Raw genomic sequence first — 12720 nt, forward strand, 5'->3', positions numbered from 1 at the left:
ATTTATGGGCACACAAGCCATTCTAAATCACCATGGAATGCAAGTTAAAATATTCCCACCAGCTGGGTGTGGTGGCTCATGCCTGTAATCCTAGAACTTTGGGAGGCCAAGGCAAAAGGATCACTTCAGCCCATGGTTTCAAGACCAGCCTGGGTAACATAGTGAGACCCCCATCTCTATTTTTGAAAATAATAATAATTTTAAAAATACTCCCACCTTCTTCTGGTTTTTTTCTTTTTGAGACAGAGTCTTGGAGTGCACTGGCGCAATCTCAGCTCACTGCAACCTCTGTCTCCCGGGTTCAAGTGATTCACCTGCCTCAGCCTCCAGAGTAGCTGGGATTACAGGCACCCACCACCATGCCTGGCTAATTTTTGTAGTTTTAGTAGAGACAGGGTTTCACCATGTTGACCAGGCTGGTCTTGAACTCCTGACCTCAGGTGATCCGGCTGCCTCAGCCTCCCAAAGTGCTGGAATTACAGGCATGAGCCCCTGCACCTGTCCCCATCTACTTCTTTATAGGAGGATGCATGGAATGGCAACTTATCACTGCGTCCAGCCCATAGGAATACAGGCATACCTAGAATACGTTCTGAGCATGCACACATAGATGTACCCTGTACAGTCAAGCTAATCTTCCTGTTACCAAAAGTTTTGTCCTTGTGATTGCCTCTAGGCATATTCTAATATTTTTAGCCAGAGTCATCATAAAAAAGAGTCTTTATATGTCAAAATAGCTTTATAGATCAAACTGCATGATCTGAAATGCCGCTTCTCTGTTTGCGAGGGTTAAATGGTTGTCTCAGGCCAGAGTTTAGTTCATATTCTATAAATGGCTCTTACTCCTTGATCTGACTCACTGTATGTATTACAGCAAAGTCACTTACAGATCAAGATTTATTTTTAGAATCTTAAAGAAACAGATTCTACAGGGAGTGTTTGTGTCTGACCACAGAATAATTCGAGTGAAAACATATCTCAGTGAGGAACTTTCTTTCCATTTGATTCCCCTGCCCGTGGCTTAATGATAAGTCTCTTCATGTCATGTTAAATGGTTTTGAATTATTTAACAGCAGAATGACAGAATTTTATGCCAACATCATACATAGCAGAGGAGTTTTGTGGTATGCAAGTAAGAGAATCTTTTTGATTTTGAATAAAATAATGCATCAGAAAACTATGCAGAATATTAACGTTCATAAAGATGGGGGGAGATTGTATTGTCTACTTTGCCACTTTGTAACAGAGATTTTCTCTAAGATCAAAACCCAGGGATATGATAAGAACAATGATGATGATGGTGATGATGATGGTGGTGATGACAACTTCCTCCATTATCACCTTTAGCAGAGATTCTGGATTCATCCCTTAAATAAATATGACATGCTGCCCTCTACAGGTATTCAACCTAAACCAGATAGTCTGAAGCCGTTACAAATAGATAAAGCACTCTGAAATACACAGACCAATAAGTAAGTGCAAATGAAATATTGAGGCCAATTAAATAAGGAAATCCTTTAGACTCTGCACGTCTAATTTGCGTGAATTCTAAAGCCAAAGAAGAATCAAGCATTTACTATTTCATTTTAATGTTCTCTTCCAAGTTTTTGAGTGCATATACTTGAGCCTATGGCAGAAGCAGGGAAGAACAGTTGGGAATTTGTGAACTCATTTTCTGTTTACTCTTGAAAAAGTTAATTGCCCTTTGGTTTGGCTAAGACCTATTTGATAACAGATGCTTAATGAATGATTGATAAGTAATAATCAGCGTGGAAATCCCAAGTTTGTTTGCAATTTAAAAAAGTTGAATTTCATACCATATGTAGCCAACATTTTTAAATATTAACAGGCTGTGTACTGTTACTTTGGTGTCTAAGTTGAACATTTTTCTCAAATTGTACTTCGTTCTTCCTTGTTCCGCCAACAGACGTGAAAAAAAAAAAAAAAAAAAAAAACCTTGAAGAACTGATTTCTTATGCCTGCCTCCTACCCTGAGTTTACTCGCTGAACTTCTGTTAATTGTAACTCTTCCCTATAAAAGGAAAGGCTGGCCCAGATGGTCTGACAGCCCCTAGTGCTCACTTTGTGATATGGGTCAGTGAGTGCTTGGAGCATCAGCTTCAGAGCCAGGCAATCCTAGGTTCATGCCCAGTTTCCTACACTGACGTGCCTGGATGACTCTGGGCCAGTTATATAATATCTCTGAGCCTCAGTTTCCCACCAGCAAAATTGGTACAGTAGTATCCACCATGTTGGATTTTTTTTTTTTGGTGAGGATTTAAAAATACAGAGTAAGATAAAAGATTTCATAAGCAGCATTTCATGTAATTCCCATGGCTACATTATAAGGCAGAAACTATTATTAACCCCGTTCTACAGATGAGGAAATGAGGCTTAGGGAAGTTAAGCAACTGAATTCAAGTTACAGGGCTAGTACCTGTGGAGTTGGATTCAAGCCAGGCCCAGGCCCTGCTTTTGACCTCTGTGCCACTCCATCAGACAGCTTTATCCTCTACCCACACATGCTGATAGGACGAACAAAGGATGTTTCATTCTACCCTTTAAGATGGCTCTTTCCTCCATCATTCTGATTTCTTGCCAGACTTTGGTACCTCCAACTACGGGAAGTGCAAAGGACAAGAGAGTTGTTCTCTCCTATCTACATTCTCAGTGCACAGGAGACATGGAAGGAACTCCAAAAAAAAAGTCATTCTACCCCATGTTCTCAGAGTTGACTTATATAGTCAAAAAGAAGAGGGTCCTTGTTAGTGGCTGGAGTTAAAATCCCAAAGCACAGTCCGCCAAAACCTCATCCAGATGCAAGTGTGTGGTCACTGGTCATGCATTTCTGTTTGCTGAATTCCATACAGCCAAGGCAACTGCCTTGCCTTGCTGAAGATCCACAGGGGAAAAAAGTTATGTGTGCTAGGATGAAAAAACATGCAAGCAGAGTTCTCCCTCATTGTCAGGAATGTTTGATACAGCAATGTTTATTCCATGGCCTCCATCCATGGAAAATGTGCTATCAGACTTTAAGAGGAGTAAATCAACACAGGTCTTCCTTATTGGCCACTCATTTTGTTAAAATGACATAATATCATAGAGGATCATCTATTTCAATAAGAACAATTTTCTGAAATTATAATAGTACATGCATTTTAGTGAAATAACTACTGTAAGAGTCTTTTAAAAAAGTATCTAAGTTGTCATTAGGTACCATATGCTTTTCTTCAACTAATTTCTTACACCCTCTGGGAAAAGTTTATGATAATGATATCCTAACAGATTGTTGCCTTTCTTCATTGGAGTACATTCATTTATGAGGTCATTCTATTTGGGTGTGTCATTTTATATTTAACGTATGTATTATTCACATTAAGGTAGTATAATTCATTGTTTTCTGTATCAAGTAGAGATCACTACACAAGTCATTTATTTCTACCTTAAAAGATCGCTTCTTGTCAAATGCTCCACTGGCTTTACCATTCCTGTGATTTGCGTTGTATGATTTTTAATATAAAATATTTAGAATGATTGAAGTGTGGAAGAGTTCAAATTTGAATTGAAAATTTCCTGGTAGTTTCTTGGAAAATAGCACTAATACTCATTGACTGCTGGCTATATGCCCAGGCTTGTTCCAAGTTTTATGTGTGTTAACCCACCCATCCTCACAACGATCCTATGAGGTGTGTTATTATGACTATCCCCATTTTACAAACAGAAAAACCAAGACCTGAGAGGTTAAGTAACCTGCCCGTAGCTAAGGAGCTACTAAGTGCTGTTTCTGGGATTCAAACCCAGGAAGTCTGGCACCAGGATCTGCTCTCTTAACCCCTCCCGTCTGTTGCCACTTCAAACCCTGGGGTGATGGAACAGAATCGATTTTATTGCTTCTAAAGAGCATTTACTTACTCTTTTAAACGAGTGCAAATAGATCATCCTCTTTAGCCAGGGAGAGAAGGAAGAGCTATTCAAGAAGGGATCTAAACAAGAAGCAAGAACTTGTTCTTTCTCATGCTCCATGGAAAGGCCTGGTGAACAAGGCAAACTAGGTCTTACTCCCCCTGGTGTTCAGAAAGGGAGCCTACCGGGGGCCCTTCATCAGATTTGGGGAAAGGGGCCCCAGGAAGGCTTCATTTCTTTTCTGTTCCTAGGCTGGAGAAATAAAAAGCAGCCAGAATGTGATACAGGAGTTTCTTTTCTCATCTGTTTTTGCTCTCAACGCTTGCAATGAGTTAGAAACAAGTCGACATCCACTTGCAGCCCTTGACGGACAAAGTTATTAAAATTTCTAATTTCCTAAAATTTCTCCTGTCCTCCACCCCATCCATTCTGCCACGCCCCTGGCCTTCTGCCAGGGTGTCTGGTTTTCCATAATTAAGATGGTGGTTCATATAATCTTTTTTTTCCCTGTCTTCTACCGTGGCTGCTGGGCATCTGTTCCAAAATATCTATCACAGTTGCCTTGCTATTGTCAGCTTGGAGTTTCTGATAGCCCAGCACTTGCTAGAGAAAAATTTAAGATCACCTCGAATTTTCAAGGCAGCTTGGGACCTTGATTCCTTTCATTAGATAAAATAATACTTGAACCATTCTTTTGAAAGAGTGGCTCAGCCCTGGCTACCTGTTGCTCTCACTTGGGAGCTTTAAAACAAATACCAATACTTGGGCCCATCCCCAGAAGGTTTGAATCATTTCTTCTGGGGTGGAGCCCAGGCATCAGTATTTTTTTTACATGAGGTCATGGTTGCGAAACACTGGGCTAAATTAATCTTCTGGCTTAAATTTGAATACCAAGACCCTGAAAGGCCTTGGCTCAGAAATAAGTAAAATTCATTTAAATGACCAGTTGTAGCTCCCATGACCTGCCTCTTGAAATGCAAAAAAGGGTTTTCACCATGCAGTGACAGTCGTTCACAGATTGATGGGATAGCATGAAGTTCTTCACTTCACACTTTCTAAGGGCCCCCCTACCCCGCACCCCTGGACCTCCTCTGGCCATATCCTCTTCTTTTCAGCTTATCTTCAGCCTTAGACAAACCTCAGGGTATTCATTAGAAATTATTTTCATGACAGTGGCTGGTGTACTGAGTGTTCAGTAAATAAAAATCTGTATGTGACTTAGTCCAATAAGTAGAGGCTATTGTTATGGTGTGAGGTTGCTTCTATTTCTTATCTGTGAAATAGAAGCAATGATGCCTGCCTTGCCAAATTGTTCACAGTTTATATAATTTATATGAAATATCCTGATCTACTCACTATCACGCAGCAGTAATGCCTCTCTTTTCCAGTTATTTGGAAACTTCCCAGTGCAGTGAAGGGATTTCTCTTATTCTCTTATTCTAACAGGCAGCCAGTTCCTCTTCTTACTACGGTATTGCCCAACAGGATCAGCTCAGCTTTTCAGGGATGTCAGAGAGGAATGGCTCTCATATCTCTCGTCAGTCTTTAGGGTCTCGAGACCCTAAAGACTGACAGCAATCCAGGACTTTTGTGGTCTACATTTGTAGCACAAATGATAAGACTGAGCAGGTTTCCTGAACTTACCTCTGTTTATTTACTGAAACCTCTTACCACTGGGGCAGCTACAGCAACTGACCACGCCTGCTTATTGTCTGTCTCCTGTCTGGTCACCTCTTCTAGTTCTGATTTGCCCCAGAAGGCTTAGCATCTGTCAGTCTACTTTGCCCTCAAAACCTTCCAGAAGATGTTTCAGCACCCAAGGAAAATAAACAGGCTTCTCTGGAGCCCAGGGGACAAGACATAGGAAATCTGCATTTCAGTGGGTAAGAGAAGGAAGGAGACCATGGTAGCCAGTGGCAGAAGAAAGTGTAAATTTCAAGAACATTCTACTGTGTGAGGGTGGGTGGCTGTCATGGAGATGAGGGGACATGCTGGCCAAGGGGTGGGCTCTTAGGGTCCAACAGCAGCATCCAAGGTGCTAGAGACAATATGCTGCATGTTATTGATTTTCATGTAACATTTATCTGGCTTTTCTAGGAAAATCCTTATAGACATTTCCTCTGCTGTGACTAAGTCCCTCTCATTGGCCAGACACTGTGCTAATAGTTGAGAAGAAGAAAGAACAGTCTTGGTTCATGAACTACAGTCTAGCTCGGGGGAGAAAAGATTATTAGATAGGCATTGAACATTGATAGATTTAACTACGTTAAAAACAAACAAAAACCCTTAAGCCAAACTTCCAATGCCCCTTCTCCCCCACGTCCCCTCTTCCCGCTTAATTTAGGATAGTGATTAAGATCCCAGACTTCTAAACCAAGTTGTCTGTTTAAACGGTGAGTTTACCTCTTGCCACCTGTGTCATCTTGGACCAAATGGTGCCTCGGTTTACTTGCTTAAACATTGATAAAAACACTCACAGGTTGTTGTAGAAATTAAATAAAACAATACGTGCGAAATCCTCAGAGATGAGTTTAGCCCATAGCAAGCACTCAACAAAGGTTAGATTGCTAACATTAATCCACTGGCATATGTTTAAAAAGAGAAGCTGAGGATGGACACAGCAGCAGGTTCTGCAGGGAAGTCCAAGGGGCTAATTTATTACCCAGTCCTCCTTTCACCTCCTCCCTTTCCTTGGAGAGTTGTCCTGGAATCAGACGCCCAGCGTGCGGGTCAGCCAAGCTGTTCAGCTGCTGTTGGTCCCTGAATTCTTCTTTCTGGCCTCTCTAAACAGAGCAGAGAGGATCTGGGGCAGCCAACAGACAACTCTGTATTCACTGTTGAGCAGGCAGGCTGGCAGGCAGGGAGTTTCTTTGCTTTAAAAGATAGCAGGGACAGTCAGGGGTTGAACAGTTGTGTTGCTTTCAGGAAACACGTTGGCCTTCTAGGGTTAGGAAGGGCCCCTTTAAACACAGAGCCACAACATTCTCCTGGGATGACCTTTGCTTCATGGCAGTCATGAGTCTTGTTCTCAAAGCTCTGACCATCCATGATTCATATGTTCCCAATGGCTGTCTCAGCTTTTTATAAGGGATGGCATCTATTGAATAGTAAAAGTTAATTTTTGTTTGTCAGAGACATCATAAACACGTAAAGGCTCTTTCCTGTATTGAGTGTCCACCCTCAAAGAAGCTTCAGTATTGATTATGCTTCTGTAAGTAGAACTGTTGGCCAGTGATTGACAAAGGAGTATAGATTTGAAAGGATAGGCTTCTATGGCACATTCAGAAAACATGGACTCTCAATGTTGGATGGAACCTTGGAGACCTCCCAATCCAACCTTCCAACCCAATGTACAACTTCCAAACAGCCCTGAGAGGTGGCTACCCACCTTCTGCCCCAGCCATTCTGTGAAACTGTGGACTCACTGCTCATGTGATGGCTACTTGGATAGCCTGAACTGTTTCTGAATTGTTAGAGGGTACTACTTCTATGGAGCCAGTTACATTTTTATGGTATTTCTACCCATAGGACTTAGTTCTGCTAATTTGACTAAGCCCATCAATCTCTTCTCCCAAAAGATACCTGTCTTGTTTCTCTTGAATTTCCTCTTTTCAGACCCAAATCTCAGTTAGGTAAAGTTTTTGTCATTTGTCATGATTCCGTAGTACCACCCAATTTGTGAAAGTAATAAACTGCTCACTTCCAATGCCAGCTGATTAATTACCTATTCCTAATAGCAACTTCAGGAACAATGGGAAATGTACATCTCAGTCTAGTCTGTTTGAAAATCTTATCCTCAAATCTGTGCTTTTTGGAAACCCATGAATACTTGAGACCGAGTGCTGAAAAAAACATATGTTTTTCATTTTCACCTGACATATTGCATCTTAAGGCATCATGCTGGGTGTGCAGCAGCTGAAAAAGTTCGAAAAAATGTGGCTGCTCAAAACTATAGCAACAGAGGGACACATGATGAAGCAAAACAAGCAATGCGTAAAGCATTTTGGTTTATAACTGGGGAATTATAATCGTTCTGATTAAGTAGATTTCCATATAAAAAGACAATAGTGTGGCTAAGAGTCTCAGAAAAATTCCAAGTATATTTTCAACCATTTTCTACTTTGATCACCACCCTACTTGCTAAGAGAGTGACTTTTTGCATGCAGAAGACATATGTTTATAGAGTCTTTCAATATTTAGTCAACATTAATTTATTGACTACCTCCCTTGTATTCCAGGCAGAGTATGTATGGTACAGAACGCTATGAGGTACGTATGACTCTTGCCCCCATGTTAGATATGAGGAAACCAGGCAGAAACATTAATAACCTATCCAGAATTACACAGCAAGTAAGTGGGTAGGCTGGAGTCAGAATCCAGAGCTCTGACCCCAGAGCACGTGGCTCAACCACTACAGGGTACCACCAGTGGGACTCAGAGACGTACGGAAGATTTTCAATACCGACCCGCTCTGAGTGTATCTTGGTCAGGGCCATTGATTCTTCTTCTCTGTGACAAAGATTTCAGGGATGTTGATTCCCAATCACTGACTGCTTTAATCTGCCTCCCACTGGGATACTGGAATAACTGGGATACTCTTTAGCACCCTTCACAGCTGTTTGTGAGTTGCCTTCTGTGTGGAGTGTAATCAAAACAGCCTTAAAAACCAAGCAGCAGAAGCCCTGCGTTAAAGCCTCAGCTCTGCCAAATACCAGCTGTGTGGCCTTGAGAAAGGCACTCAATCCCTTGAGATTCAGTTTCTTCGTTTGTAAAAATGACCACCTCCCAGGGTTATGGCATGAATTATTTTGTTTAACCAATATTGAGCATCTTGTATATGTCAAACACTTGGCAAAGATTTGAGTACACACTGCAGATGAAAGAGATGCCAGTGCTGCCTTTTTCGGAGGGGGCGGCAGAGGGGATGAAGTGTCTCCCTCTGTTCCTCTATCACCCAGGCTGGAGTGCAGTGGCAGCGTGATCTCGGCTCACTGCAACCTCCGCCTCCCAGGTTCAAGCAATTCTCCTGCCTCAGCCTCTCAAAATTCTGCCTTTTTATGGAGCTTGCAGTCAAGTAAGGAAGCTAGACAAAAAGAAATAAGCAAATATATGAATAATCACAAGTTGGGATAAGGGTTGCGAAAGAAATGAAAGATCTTGGCCTTGGGAAATTGAGTGGAGGGAAGCACCATAAGGCGGCGCCAGGGATGGTGTCTCAGAGGAGAATGTGTTTGAAAGATGAGGAGGCACCTGCCAACAGAAGAGTAGAGAGAGTGACAGGCTTAGGCATGGCGTCTTCAAAGCCTCTGTGCTGGAGAAAGGGAGTCAATGAAAATTCACCATTTTATGCATATAAGGGCACTTTGTAACTAAAGGAGGCTAAACCCATGTCAGAAATTTCTCTTGCAAATAGAAAATAGCACTGGCCACTTGCAAAGCACAGCTTGGACCGTGTTCTTCCCATAAGAGTCAAGACTAACATTCCAACCCAGTGAAGTTTGTTCCATTTCCACAAGATAACAGCCTTTATCCCCCTACACCAAAATTGTAGGTGCCTGGACTGAACAAACATAAGCACCAGTGTTTCCCCTGATTTCTAGCATCTACCAAGGAACAGAACTTCCTCCCTCTCTCACTTTTCCATTTCCTCTACCTCCTGTCCTTGCAGATTGGGCAGCAATTTCGAAAAATTCCCTGAAGTTGACTGATGACAGGACATGGATGTCTGAAGTCTGAACTGCCTGGCCAGGACTAGGAAGAGATGTCAGGAAAGGAGAAGTGAGGGTCCTTCTGTGATTCTTCTCTCCCTCTCTCCTGTTGGTGCCTTCTTTTGGGGGTGATGGTCTGCAGGGACAAGCTCCTTCTTTTCTTTTCAAATGTTTTGTTCTTTAAAAGTTTTGTTTACCATCATTAGAAATATCTATGGAACGTAAAGAAAACGTGTAATGCTAAGGCAGGAAGGACCTATTGTCCTGGGATCCCGGGAGGACAGAGAACGCTGCTACTTACTTCTGCTTAGTGTTTCTTATAGGAGATGTAGTTAAGGTCTCAGCTCCAGTGTCGCCAAGGGAGGATTTTCTGTCCCTCGGCTCGAAGGTTAGCCAGCCCCTGATCTCAGTCACCCTCCATGACATCACCCTTCATTGTTTTCCTCACAGCATTTATCATTGTCTAAACTGATATTGTGTTTTTAATTTTTTGTTTATCATCTACCTCCTCCCCTAAAATAGAAACACCGTAAGTTCAAGGCTGGCATCTATCCTGTTCACCCTGAGTCCCTAGTTTGTATAATAGTGTATTATATCATGGGCACTCGATGGCTGAAAGATGAATGTTTGAATAGATTGAGTGATAACAAGAGCTAAGACTTCCATAGTTCTTATCCTGTTCCAGGTACTTCTTCAAGCACTTTAAACATCAATTTATTTCACCTTTCTGATAAACACATGAGGTAGGCACTAGGATGGTTCTTATTTACAGATTAGTAAACTAAGGCACAGAGAAGCAAAACAATTTGTCTAAGGTCACACAGTAATAAATGCTAGAATGACAATTCAAACAGACTGGTTGGATATATAATATGTGCTTTTATCCACTCTATAGGATGCGTTTTTATTCCAAAACAAATACTGGTGATACCAAAACAAGGCTCTTTTACAACAAAATTATTTCCTACAAATGAGAACCTTGATCAGTTTAAACCAAGGATTCAATCATTCGTGTGTGTGTGTGTGTGTGTGTGTGTGTGTGTGTGTGTGTAATGAAATATAGAAAATCAAACACTGAATATTCTCTCAGCTAGAACTCTTGGGTTATCAAGAGTTACCTCTACTTCTGCCTATATCTCATTCAGAGAAAAAGCACTCTGGAGAATACCTGAAGAAGTAAAGAAGGTGTTTCTTCTATCTACAAATTCCATTTCTAACCTGTGCAAGGTGCTCACACAGTGGTCAGGCCAAGCTGAGAATGATGAGTTGTGGACTTACCAGCCATCCTTTTGATTGGCTGGTTACTTTGTGTCTGAACACTCTGAAGCTACCAGCCATGACAGTAGTGGGGGTGGGGTTCATGGTAGAGTTGAGAAGGAGGATTATAGATGTGTGAACTCCATGAGCATCTCCAAAGACATAAAGACAGAGGTAGTGGTCCTACATCTGTCTTTGAGTCCCCTTGGGCATACATCTTCAAACCTAAAGGATAATGATCTAGCCTGTCTCCAGTTATTGGGCAGCACAGAATTCGTGCTGCCTATAAAGTGAGACCAAATCTCTAAATCACTGTTATCTGTAGCCAGGAGTCTGCCTCTTAAAGAGAGTGAAAAGAAAATCAATGTGTCTGAAACTTTAGCCTGTCTTCTTGGCTATCTGATCAGTTAAGATTCCCAGAATAAAAAGTAAGATGGAGATAATTGATAACCATTTTCAGCCTCCTCTGTTTCTCAGAAGTTGACAGTGTTTCCTAAGTGTGATCCTGGTCTTTCCCATTATACCCTTGTAAAATGGCAGGCAAATTTCCACACAAATTTCATCTGAGCTTTAATCTGCCCATGCAGCCTGTCTGTGAACAGCAACTGGCATGTCTTGACTCCAAAAGAAGTTTCTTCTTTAAAAAAATATTTTCACCCAGAGCTTCAGTTATGTCACTTCCCTTTCAGACCAGTTGAACAGATTAATGCGTGCTCATGGATTAAATTAAACTGATATTTTTTAATGGGAAGGGTAAATGATGTCTATGCATGTCTATCATGTGCTTTACTCTTAATGAAAAATATTTTAAAATGTATATTGTTACATCATTTTGAAATTTTTTTTAAAAAATTATGATGAGCTGCATATCATGAAACTGTTTTCATCCTGCCATTCATTGCTCAAAAACCTTAGATGGCCACAATTTCTCATGTGCCTGACTTCTAAGAGCCTTACAAGCCCTCCCCTGTGTATCATGCCTTGTTGCTTGGGTTGTCAAAATTGTAATCCCAAAAACATTTAGTCTTTACTGAAGCTCTAGATGTGAGGCATTGAAGAGAACCATTTTCTCTTTTTTCCGTGGGCCGCATTCATACCTACCCATTTTTCAAGTTCTGCCTTCTTCCCTTGCTTTCTAGCTCTGGTCCATCTCCGTTTCTGAACTCTTAGAGGAATTTAGTCTGTATCTCTGATGGCTTCTTTTAATTGTATGTTTTCATGTATTTTTATGTTTTATACAGATTACTATTGTCTTTTCAAGGAGACAGAAACAGCTTCAGGGTAGAGCACTATATCAGTTAGGAATGCATTTGCCTGCAAGTAACGAAAAAATCCCAACAACACACAAAAGACATTTATTATTCTCATGTTACAAGAAATTTGGAGGCAGGTAGTCCAGGGCTGCTAACCCAAGGGTATTGTCGAGGAATTTACTTGGGGCTGTTTATTCCAGGGACTTTTTTATGTGTTTCTTTTGATAGAATTATGTCCCATACCACTTCTAGTTAGTAGAGAAGCTAGGAGGCCAAAGGCTTCACCTTTCAGCTACTATGGTACATGAAGGCAAGGAGGAGGCTTGGAATGACTGTCGAGTGAGCCTGCTGAGGGTGACTACCACAGGGCCACTGATATTGCTCATATTTTATCCTGCAGATGTAATACACATTTGGCTGATAGGTTTTCAATTTGGCACATTATTTCTCTGCTATATCTTACACTCATTTATTCCACTCTTTAACACTTCTTCTCCATTTAAAAGATGAATGAATACACAGTTCTAGAGGAGGTGGTAGTGGTAATGATCCTGGAAAAAAAATAACTAATACTTGTTGGCCACTTACTATGCCAGGCA

General features: G+C 41.2%; 1 protein-coding gene and 1 long non-coding RNA gene across 12 annotated transcripts in view; both read left to right on the forward strand.

Annotated features, from left to right (window-relative positions):
- The window catches only part of CREB5 (cAMP responsive element binding protein 5), a 416043-nt gene that overhangs the window by 213103 nt on the left and 190220 nt on the right, over positions 1–12720 (forward strand). The window lies entirely within an intron of this gene.
- LOC134810529 (uncharacterized) lies at positions 8140–11975 on the forward strand. Its single transcript, XR_010158830.1, has 2 exons — positions 8140–8172; positions 9572–11975. It is a non-coding gene; the product is annotated as an uncharacterized LOC134810529 (long non-coding RNA).

This window comes from Pan troglodytes, chromosome 6 (genome assembly GCF_028858775.2).
Source record: "Pan troglodytes isolate AG18354 chromosome 6, NHGRI_mPanTro3-v2.0_pri, whole genome shotgun sequence".
Classification (NCBI taxonomy): Eukaryota; Metazoa; Chordata; class Mammalia; order Primates; family Hominidae; genus Pan; species Pan troglodytes.